Below are 11,845 nucleotides of genomic sequence, written 5' to 3' on the forward strand. Positions count from 1 at the left end.
AAACATGAAGATATATGCATAAAGCACCGAAATCACAACTAGTAGCTAAAAGATAAAAAACACCTCACAAACTAAACAAGAACATACAAGATGGCCATGCAAGTGAAAAACCACAAAGCTCTAGATATAAGGGACCAAAGCTCCAAGAGATTAACTTCGCATGCCTATACCAAGGAAAACATGGAAAGAAAAGAAACAACTTGAGGGTGGAAAAATGGAAGACAACCACCGAGAAATCAGAAACTAAACTTGAGACTAGAAGTAACCTTCTAAGCCCACATAGCGTACACAAACGAAAACATTATCCAAACCTCGAGTGGCAAACATGGTGAAAGGGAGAGCTACCAGAGATGCGATGAAAGCTGCATAGAGATGCGAGAATAGAGAGGGAAAGGGAGACAAAACAAAATCATCAAACTATGGAGACATCCTCGAGCTATGAAAGAGAATATAGAAGTCAGAACACAACAAAACAAGATCTTGAAAACCAAGACGAGCATAGACTATTGACGGTAAGCCAATGACGAGGAATACAACATCAGAGACGACTAAACTCTGACCCAACCAAGGAAATGCACTTTCTAACATCAGCTGAAATCTAAGGAAGAAGAGGAGCAGTCAATATTGACTGGAACAACCTACAATTCCGTGAGAATCAACCGAATAACTGAAAATTCATAATGCCGTTCTACAACAAATACCATATAAACCTCACAGGTGAAGAAGGCAAGGAAGAACATGAGAAAGATGTGAGTCTTTTTCTGGTGATGGTGAGAAGCACCGCACACCAGAAAGGTAGCGAATACATAGACGGTGACGGCCTAAGGTAAATATATAGGGAGAGGGCAAAAAACATCTTAAAAGTTATAATTTTCAAAAATATGAAAAACATAATACAATTTTGACGCTGAAACCGTTAATCTTAGAATCAACAAATGCGTAGATGCAAATTTATTGAAATCCAAAATTCTTTTACGTTAGAGGCTCACTTCACTACTAACAAGTACTATACACACAACAACACATTATTCAAAAAAAAAACAAACATAAAATACATTAACCTACCACCTACTACTACATAACACACTAGAAACACCAAATTATATATTTATTTCACAATTAATATCATAAGATAATCAAACTAAAAATAAAAAACTAGAGCACCAATGCAAATAACCAAGAAAGCGGGCCAAAGGGAGAATAATAATCGAAAGGCCAAAGCCACCAAGAAACATGAAGATATATGCCTAAAGCACTGGAATCACAACAATTAGCTAAAAGATAAAAAAAACCTCACAAACTAAACAAGAATATACAAGACGGCCATGCAAGTGAAAAACCACAAAGCTCTAGATTGAAGGGACCAAAGCTCCAAGAGATTAACTCCGCATGCCTATACCAAGGAAAACATGGAAAGAAAAAAAACAACTTGAGGGAGGAAAAATGGAAAACAACCACTGAAAAATCAGAGACTAAACTTGAGACCAGAAATAACCTTCTAAGCCCACATAGCATTCACGAACAAAAATATTATCCAAACCTCGAGTGGCAAACATGGTGAAATGTAGAGCCACCAGAGATGCGATGAAAGCTGCATAGAGATGCGAGAATAGAGAGGGAAAGGGAGACGAAACAAAATCAGCAAACTATGGATCCATCCTCGAGCTATGAAAGAGAATATAGAAGTCAAAACACCAAAAACAAGATCTTGAAAACCAAGACGAGCATAGACTATTGACGGTAAGCAAACGACGAGGAATACAACATCAGAGACGACTAAACTCTGACCCAACCAAGGAGATGCAGTTCCTAACATCAGCCGAAATCTAAGGAAGAAGAGGAGAAGTCAATATTGACTGGAACAACCTACAATGCCGTGAGAATCAACCGAATAACTAAAAATTCATAAAGCCGATCTACAACAAATACCATATAATCTCACAGGTGAAGAAGGCAAGGAAGAACATGAGAAAGATGTGAGTCTTTTTCCGGTGATGGTGAGAAGCACCGCACACCATAAAGATAACGAAATACATAGACAGTGACGGCCTAAGGTAAAAATATAGGGAGTGGGCAAAAAACATCTTAAAAGTTATAATTTTCAATAATATGAAAAATATAATACAATTTTGACGCTGAAACCGTTAATCTTAGAATCAACAAATGCGTAGATGCAAATTTATTGAAATTCAATATTCTTTTACGTTAGAGGCTCACTTCACCACTAACAAGAATTATACACACAACAACACATTATTCAAAAAAAAAAAACATAAAATATATTAACCTACCACCTACTACTACATAACACACTAAAAACACCAAATTATATATTTATTTCACTATTAATAACATAAGATAATCAAACTAAGAATAAAAAACTAGAGCACCAACACAAATAACCAAGAAAGCGGGCCAAAGGGAGAATAATAATCGAAAGGCCGAAGCCACCAAGAAACATGAAGATATATGCATAAAGCACCGAAATCACAACTAGTAGCTAAAAGATAAAAAACACCTCACAAACTAAACAAGAACATACAAGACGGCCATGAAAGTGAAAAACCACAAAGCTCTAGATAGAAGGGACCAACGCTCCAAGAGATTAACTTCACATGCCTATACCAAGGAAAACATGGAAAGAAAAGAAACAACTTGAGGGAGGAAAAATGGAAGACAACCACCGAGAAATCAGAAACTAAACTTGAGACCAGAAGTGACCTTCTAAGCCCACATAGCATACACAGACGAAAACATTATCCAAACCTCGAGTGGCAAACATGGTGAAAGGGAGAGCCACCATAGAGGCGATGAAAGCTGCAAAGAGATGCGAGAATAGAGAGGGAAAGGAGACTAAACAAAATCAGCAAACTATGGAGCCATCCTCGAGCTATGAAAGAGAATATAGAAGTCAGAACACCAAAAACAAGATCTTGAAAACCAAGACGAGCATAGACTATTGATGGTAAGCCAACGACGAGGAATACAACATCAGAGACGACTAAATTCTGACCCAACTAAGGAGTTGCAGTTCCTAACATCAGTTGCAATCTAAGAAAGAAGAGGAGCAGTCAATAATGACTAGAATAGCCTACAATGCCGTAAAAATCAACCGAATAACTGAAAATTTATAAACCCGATCTACAACAAATACCATATAATCCCTCGGGTGAAGAAGGTAAGGAAGAACAAGAGAAAGAGGTGAGTCTTTTTCCGTTGATGGTGAGAAGCACCGCACACCAGAAAGGTAACGAAATACATAGACGGTGACGGCCCAAGGTGGAAAGGGCAAAAAACATCTTAAAAGTTATAATTTTAAAAATATGAAAAATATAATATAATTTTGACGTTGAAACCGTTAATCTTAGAATCAACAAATGCGTAAATGCAAAGTTATTGAAATTCAATATTCTTTTACGTTAGAGGCTCAATTCACTACTAACAAGTACTATACACACAACAACACATTATTCAAAAAAAAACATAGATAAAATATATTAACCTATCACCTACCCAGGGCCGGGCTTGGATAGAAGCCAGTAAAGCATGTGCTTTAGGGCCGGAGACAATAAATATTTGTTGGGGCCAGAAATTACTGAAATCTCATGTAGCTCTACTGGTATAAGCGGCTGATACTACACTTACATACCATTGTTCGAACCTTCATTGATGCATTATTTAGTATTTTTGCGAATTTTAAAATTTAAAGGGCCAAAAAATAATTTTGGCTTGTGGACCAATAATTATAAGGCACGGCCTGCACCTACCACTACATAACACAATAAAAACACTAAATAATGCTTTTAACAAATAAAAATCATGCTCTTAGCAATAATAAAACAATATTCCTCGCGAAACGCGGATATCCTCCTAGTATCTATTATAGAAGAAGTAATAGTAATGAGTTGAAGCAATTTTATCTCTAATTACTATTACAGAAATAATAAAAAAAACAATAAATTAGAGATGCTCTAAAAAATCATATAGCTTAGTGAGGATATCATGTTTGTCTACAAAGACAACTTCTAGAATAATGCTTTAACATCTTTTCACTTGCTTCTTGCCATGTTTTGTGAATTATTTTAACATTGAATATCAGCATATTGTTCTTCGTAATATTGGAACAAACATTGGTTAAGCAACTTTGTGTATAGTGTCTTGAAAATAATTATAGCAACCTATAATTGACCAACCAATTATGGATTACTAATTATTAAAAAACATGTAACAAGAACACCGTCTATATCTTATACGTAATCACTACATACCCTAACATTATTTTAAATCATAAAAGTTAATATCCACTGCTCTCACAAAAGTTTACATATAAAAACCACACAAATCAAACATACAATTATATAGTTATATATATAACCACGCGTCTATGGTCGGGTAGTCAAAGCGTTCCGTGTATTCCCAAAGACCTGAATTCGAATTCGCACCATATCCAATTTTCACATACGCGTGGCCACTGGAACTTTCACATTTTCTCTCCATGGAATGGTTTACCATATTTTTTTTTTAGTTATATATATCATACATAAATCATATATCTCACGCGTAGCACGGCTACATTGCAATAGATAAAGTGCAAAATCAAGAGGATCTAAAAAAGGTCGAAGGTTTTAATAGTATAGATAGATATCTAAACCGACTTTTCTCTTTCTTGGTTTATCAACTCAAAGCAAACCGAAAGGAACCAAAACTGAATCAGGATAATGCTTGGGCTTTATCTATATTGTTTGGGCTCACTTAATAGGCTTATTATGGTCGCATGAGGCCGTAGTTCACACGTACCGCACGTGTCATTTTCCCCCAAACTCTCAATTCCTAGTTGAAATTACTGAAATCTCATGTAGCTCTACTGGTATAAGCGGCTGATACTACACTTACATACCATTGTTCGAACCTTCATTGATGCATTATTTAGTATTTTTGCGAATTTTAAAATTTAAAGGGCCAAAAAATAATTTTGGCTTGTGGACCAATAATTATAAGGCACGGCCTGCACCTACCACTACATAACACAATAAAAACACTAAATAATGCTTTTAACAAATAAAAATCATGCTCTTAGCAATAATAAAACAATATTCCTCGCGAAACGCGGATATCCTCCTAGTATCTATTATAGAAGAAGTAATAGTAATGAGTTGAAGCAATTTTATCTCTAATTACTATTACAGAAATAATAAAAAAAACAATAAATTAGAGATGCTCTAAAAAATCATATAGCTTAGTGAGGATATCATGTTTGTCTACAAAGACAACTTCTAGAATAATGCTTTAACATCTTTTCACTTGCTTCTTGCCATGTTTTGTGAATTATTTTAACATTGAATATCAGCATATTGTTCTTCGTAATATTGGAACAAACATTGGTTAAGCAACTTTGTGTATAGTGTCTTGAAAATAATTATAGCAACCTATAATTGACCAACCAATTATGGATTACTAATTATTAAAAAACATGTAACAAGAACACCGTCTATATCTTATACGTAATCACTACATACCCTAACATTATTTTAAATCATAAAAGTTAATATCCACTGCTCTCACAAAAGTTTACATATAAAAACCACACAAATCAAACATACAATTATATAGTTATATATATAACCACGCGTCTATGGTCGGGTAGTCAAAGCGTTCCGTGTATTCCCAAAGACCTGAATTCGAATTCGCACCATATCCAATTTTCACATACGCGTGGCCACTGGAACTTTCACATTTTCTCTCCATGGAATGGTTTACCATATTTTTTTTTTAGTTATATATATCATACATAAATCATATATCTCACGCGTAGCACGGCTACATTGCAATAGATAAAGTGCAAAATCAAGAGGATCTAAAAAAGGTCGAAGGTTTTAATAGTATAGATAGATATCTAAACCGACTTTTCTCTTTCTTGGTTTATCAACTCAAAGCAAACCGAAAGGAACCAAAACTGAATCAGGATAATGCTTGGGCTTTATCTATATTGTTTGGGCTCACTTAATAGGCTTATTATGGTCGCATGAGGCCGTAGTTCACACGTACCGCACGTGTCATTTTCCCCCAAACTCTCAATTCCTAGTTTCTCTCTCCCAGATTTACAGCATTTGCAATGTCGGAAGACTCAGAACGGCGTCAACTCGTAAAGTCTACATCCGTCGGAGAGCTTCTAGCTTTGGGTCACACCGATTCAGACGGCGATGAGCATTTCCATCTCCAGCAAGCTTTGGAGTTATGTCGTCTCCTACTTTCAGTTGGCCATCCAGTATCTATTACAGATCTTTCTTCACGCTGTACACACTTCCAAGTCGAATTTCCTTGCACGATCCCTAATTCTCCTATTTTCCGATGGATTCACCGTGATTCTCTCGTGAGAGTTTCGCCGGTAGTTTGGGTGTGCCGGAAAATGATCTGAGTGAACAGAACAAAATGGTTTCAGGCATAGGAGAGGTACTTGCATTTTATTTTTTTGCAGTTTAGTTGCTATTTGGCATCTGACACTGCGTTTTAGTAGCATAGAGATTTCTCTTCCCTGATTTATTGAATTATTCTGAAACTGAAGAGCAAGGGGAGCTAGAGCTCATGCCATTACCAAAAAGAAGCTGAAAGAACAATACCTATGCAAGTATCTGCTAGTAAAAATGTTGCTATAATTTAGTTCAAACAGTGTGGGATTTTGATTCGTTGCCTTGCTGACCTTTTCTAGGCCCGTAATGGATAGCAGAGCTAAAGACATTACAACTATTTCCAATGGGAAATACAGGCCTTTGGCTTTGAACCATAGTCCTCAGTCTGGTCCACATACTCAGTTTTTTTGGTTGCGAGAATTTTCCTAGTGGATTTTGATCCTGTGCATCGCTTGGAGGGAAGCAAGCATTCTCCTCAAGAGGCTGGATATTATGAGCAACTTGAGATTGGAGATTTTCAAATTGCTGATCAGTGGAAGATGACGAGGATAAGAACAGGAAGGATCTGTTTCCTTAGGAGGAGATACAAATTCCCTGTGTGCAGTCCGCCTTTGATGCAAATCAATGTACATTGTGGAGGACTCTGAAGATTTAACTGTCTCCAGTTGTAGTCCATTAAAGAAAGAGGACCACGCCCTAGACATCTTCAGGACTCCTGTTTGTGAGCTGCCTTCTGCTGCAACAGTGAATGAAGAGAGATCTTTGATGCAGAAAACTGCAAATCCTCAGGAAACAGCAAAGGGCACATATCTTCCTCTGAGAAAAAGGAGATTCGGACTGCATCATCCTTTTTTTTTCTTTTTTTTCTTGACAAAAAAAGATTGCATCATCCTTGAACATGGCATACCTGATTTATTGAAAAGAGAAATAGATGTGCATCAGCTACAGTTGTACGGCTACTGCATGTTCAAAGCTCTGGCAAGTCTTCATAAGCAGGTAATGCAGATTTACGACTAATTCTTTTTTTAGCATTCATATTTTAATCACGCAACTAACCAGTTCCATTGTTTTCCCTTCTGCAAATGTGAAGGGTGTGGTTCACAGGGATGTTAAGACTGGCAAATTCCTTTTTCTCTAGGAAGACCAACAAAGGCTACCTCGTTGATTTTAACCTCGCCTTGGTTGGTAAGCATCTCTTTTGCATCCTTCTCTCATCAATAGTTTTCTAGCAATGGTTATTGGTTAGTGTTTCTTTCTGGTAACGAAAAGCATGAGCTAACACAAACGTTGGATTCATGTTTCTGTGCTATGTTCACACCGACTGATATGAATCTCTTTTCTTCTTTTTTTTTTTTCATGTATGGCTTAATTAGGATTTGCATCAGAGGTACCGGAAAGCTGATAAATTTCTCATCTTATGCATTTTGGGCTGTTCTTAGGCAAAAGTTTGGAAACTAAAGCTATCTCGTAATTTTCCTGTATATAAATCAAAAGCAGCGATAGGCATCGTGAATCATCATGATATTATAGAGTTGAACACTTATAAACAAACCATTAGGCTCTCGCTTTCTAGGTTTGTCTATTGACCTTATATTAGTGTCGATCGATGATTCTATAGGAATATCAATCAATACACTTGTTGAACCGGCGACCGATTATTGGATTGGAATATCGATCGAGACTTTTGGTCAAGCTTTAATGCGCGGGTTGAATGTGCTCACTAAGCTTCCTAGATCAGTTCTCGCCTTACTGTAGCAATCTTAGCTCAGTTAGGATGGATTCAGGATGAGATGCAAGCTATCACTTATTTCTACAATTTCTAGGGCAAGTTCTAGGTATCTAATCTAGAAGCAGACATTAATGACAATCCTAAAGATGAATATCACAACTTAGCGATCGATAGTTGGGGCTATTCTCGCATAACCTATTTAAACTCTAAAATCTAACAAGAGAACTACTCAGACATGACTAAACAATTCATAACAACACTAAGGTATAAAAACTGCATAGATAAATAGATAGATAACAATGGAGTTCCAATCACAAATATCTTTGGATCTTCTCTCCAATCTACTAAAAATCCTAGAAAACCTTTTGCTGTGAAAATAGTAAAACAAGAAAGCACACTTTGCCTCTAACATGTTGGCAAAGCTTATATAATTAGGCTAAAACTCGTCAGGGGTAATCTTGTAAATTGGTGAAGACTTGGGCTCTAAGTCGACTGAAACTAAACGGGCTTTCTGCGTGCTTCGCCGCCGATCGATGTCACAGGATGTGCTTCGATCGATTATTGTCGCTGAGTGTCGACAGATGGTTTTGCTCGATGGTCAGCTCGGATGCTTTATCCAAATAACTCTAAAATGCTCCAAAATCATCACTTTCTTCCAAATCACTCCTGATCCTATAAATAAAGTATACTAAATAGACTCTATAATATAATAATTAGTTATTAAAACACCTATAAACCATGACTAAAATTGGGTAAAATTCATGGCCTATCACGTACACAAATCATAAAAAATATGAACGTATAGGTCAATTTTTTTTTAAAAAATAAGATTTCAAAATCTAACCCTAAATATACTTACAATATTATAACATATGTTACAAATCCCTAAACCAATGACTGTCATGAATTCTTCTACTTTCAGCCATCTATGTTGAAAATAAATCAATTTTAGTAAAACTAAATTTAAATCATTTAGAAATGTTTATTATTACATGATTTCAATTTTTTTCCAATCAAAATATTTTTTTATAAAAAAAATTAAATTATTTTAAAGATCTACTGAACGTGAAGACTTACTAAGAAGACTACTTTGTAAGTTTTCTCGGAGAAGACTTGCAAGACTTACAAAGAAGTCTTTTCACGCGGAGGGTTATAATGGTAAAACTCAATATATGTTTTTTGTTTGGTTATAAGGAGGTTGTTGTAATTTCACTAGGCTTTTGGGTTACTTTTGCATTTGATTAAATTTAAAGTACATTTTTGTATTCAAAATCAAGTTTTGGGTCATTTTTGGCAATTTTTCCTAAAGGAAAAGAGGAGCAAATACATAATTAGTTACAACTAATTTTCATAGCTATTTAATTTAATTTAATTTTATTAGAATTAGGTGTTTTTCTTGCATGCGCGGGCATAATCATTTCAAAATTATTTATTAATAAATACATTGCTAATTAAAATGTTGTAATGATAAATTATTGTTTATGTTCTCAACACTTTTAGTTGATTATTATTTAATTATGTGTTTTCTATTCTTTTTAATTTAAACTTTTTTATAATTGCAAGATATTCTTTCCGGATAGCAACACATTATATATATATATGTTCTAATATAATATGTCTATCTAATATATTTAAATTTTAAATTACATTTTTCAAATCAATGTTCTAATATAATATGTCTATCTAATATATTTAAATTTCCTTTGTATAGACTGACCAATTTTTATTATACTAATTTTATAATCAATAAATTAAATTTTAGTTGATTAATATTTAATAGTGTGTGTTTCGGTTTTTTTATTTAACTTTTTAACCTTTTATGATTGAAAAATAGTTTTTTTTATAATAACACAATATACACAATATATATATATATATAAATTATCTTTTTATTTTAAATACATTTTTTTATTTTTTGACTAATTTTTGTTATGTTAGTTTTTAATTATTATATAATTAAATAAAATTAAATTTCATTTTATTTTTGGGCTATTTTTGTTAGATTAATTTATAATCCATAATCAAATCTAATATATAAATTTAATTGTTCATTAAGGCTAACAACGACTTTAACCAATCTAAATTTTAACTTGAGAATTTGAATGCGAAAAATCACTTTGCATATAATAGTATAATAGAAATTGACTCGCCCGTATTGGTTTTTACATTTTTGTACTTTGATATTTTTTTTCATAATTAGTTTGGGCTGTGCTTAGGCAAAAGTTTGGAAACTAAAGCTATCTCGTAATTTTCCTGTATATAAATCAAAAGCAGCGATAGGCATCGTGAATCATCTGATGCAACAAACCGAGTGACCAACAAATCTTGTCAGACAACTTTGGCGCCCAATAGTCTGAAGAAAGCAACGGGAAAGATAAGAGCTGGGAATGAGATGACCAGGTGGGACAGATTAAAAAGCCAAGGGGCAGAAGGATCTTGATTAAATTCATGTGAAAATAGGAGAGAGCCTTTGCCATGTCATGGAAGGAAAGCGCTTTTAAACTTTCTCCAGGAGACAATGACTGGTCCAACTCCAAACCAGGAAGCAGCATCCAAAGCGTGTCACTGCTCTTCCCGAGAAAACTGAGAAGGAATTTCTTTGCCTGAGGCTGGCGCTGGAATATCAAACAAAGGTGCATTTCTGGCGTAATCATTGACTCTTGTTTCTCGTTTGGAATTTGACTTTAACCAAAATCGTATTCTGATTTTACTAGGGGATGCAATGCAAAAGAAAGACAGTCCTTGGTCAGGAACCAAAGGCTTCAGAGCTCCAGAGGTACATCAACTATAACTATCTGTGGCCCTTTTCTTGGCTTGTGCGATCTTTGCACCAAGGCCCTAAGATAGACGTCCCAGTTACTTTGTTACATCTAGTGATCGGCAAAGCACCTACCTTTTACTGGTGGCCTTGAACAGTTAAGATTTGTACTTGATAGAATCTGTAATCACTTGATTCCATTCTTTTTTCTTCTTTATTGCCTTCTTACAACGCGCTGGTGATTCTCAGGAACATGAAAGTTATTGCACAATTACGAGGCAGTGAAGAATTATGGGAAGTTGCTAAACTGCACAACCGTGAATCTTCTTTCCCTGAGGTAATAATCTCATCTTATCACCCTTCTAGACCCTCGATTGATCAATTGCTGCATTAATCTGCTCTGTTCTTCTTTACCGTCATCATTTGGGTTCAAATATCAAACAAAAGTGTTCTCATTTTAGCTTTTTGCGTTCTATTTGCCTCTACGGCATTGTTTAATATTGTGTATAGAAAAATGATCACAAGGTTGATATTGTGTTTTGGTTGTTTCAGGAACTGTTACGAATCACTGTACTTAAAGAGAATGGCGTTGAGGAAATGGTTCGAAAACACAAAACGCAGACGTGATTCCCCTCTTGCTTCTTGACCTTGTTGATAAGTTTGACAGTAAACCCGAGGCTACGAATCAGTGCAGAGGACCCTTAGAAGACAAAGGCTCCATAAGCAGCAAACGCAACCGCAGCCTTCAGTGGCAGTGGTTGCTGCCGCAGTAGGACAAGCACCCAGCTAATGATAGAAATGTAAAAGTAAATAACCAAACATTTGAAGTTTTATATTTCCTCAATTCTTTACACACTTAGTATGAATGGATAGCCAACTGTTCTGTAGCTCGTTACTTGCTACTTAGATTCAAACCTTTAAAACGATAAAACTATTCTATTTGTCAGAAGA

General features: G+C 35.1%; 2 long non-coding RNA genes across 3 annotated transcripts; both read left to right on the top strand.

Annotated features, from left to right (window-relative positions):
* Positions 1–6,121: 6,121 nt before the first annotated feature.
* LOC106320201 lies at positions 6,122–7,923 on the top strand. 2 transcript variants are annotated; one of them, XR_001265720.1, is made up of 4 exons: positions 6,122–6,450; positions 6,707–7,403; positions 7,498–7,592; positions 7,902–7,923. It is a non-coding gene; the product is annotated as an uncharacterized LOC106320201 (long non-coding RNA). The 2 variants fall into 2 exon arrangements; XR_001265719.1 differs by lacking the exon at positions 7,902–7,923 and adding an exon at positions 7,781–7,884.
* A 2,498-nt stretch (positions 7,924–10,421) lies between these two features.
* Positions 10,422–11,758, top strand: LOC106320200. The gene is made up of 4 exons (XR_001265718.1): positions 10,422–10,769; positions 10,851–11,051; positions 11,144–11,231; positions 11,447–11,758. It is a non-coding gene; the product is annotated as an uncharacterized LOC106320200 (long non-coding RNA).
* The last annotated feature ends 87 nt before the right edge of the window (positions 11,759–11,845 follow it).

Source organism: Brassica oleracea, unplaced genomic scaffold (assembly GCF_000695525.1).
Source record: "Brassica oleracea var. oleracea cultivar TO1000 unplaced genomic scaffold, BOL UnpScaffold00848, whole genome shotgun sequence".
In the NCBI taxonomy this organism is placed as follows: domain Eukaryota; kingdom Viridiplantae; phylum Streptophyta; class Magnoliopsida; order Brassicales; family Brassicaceae; genus Brassica; species Brassica oleracea.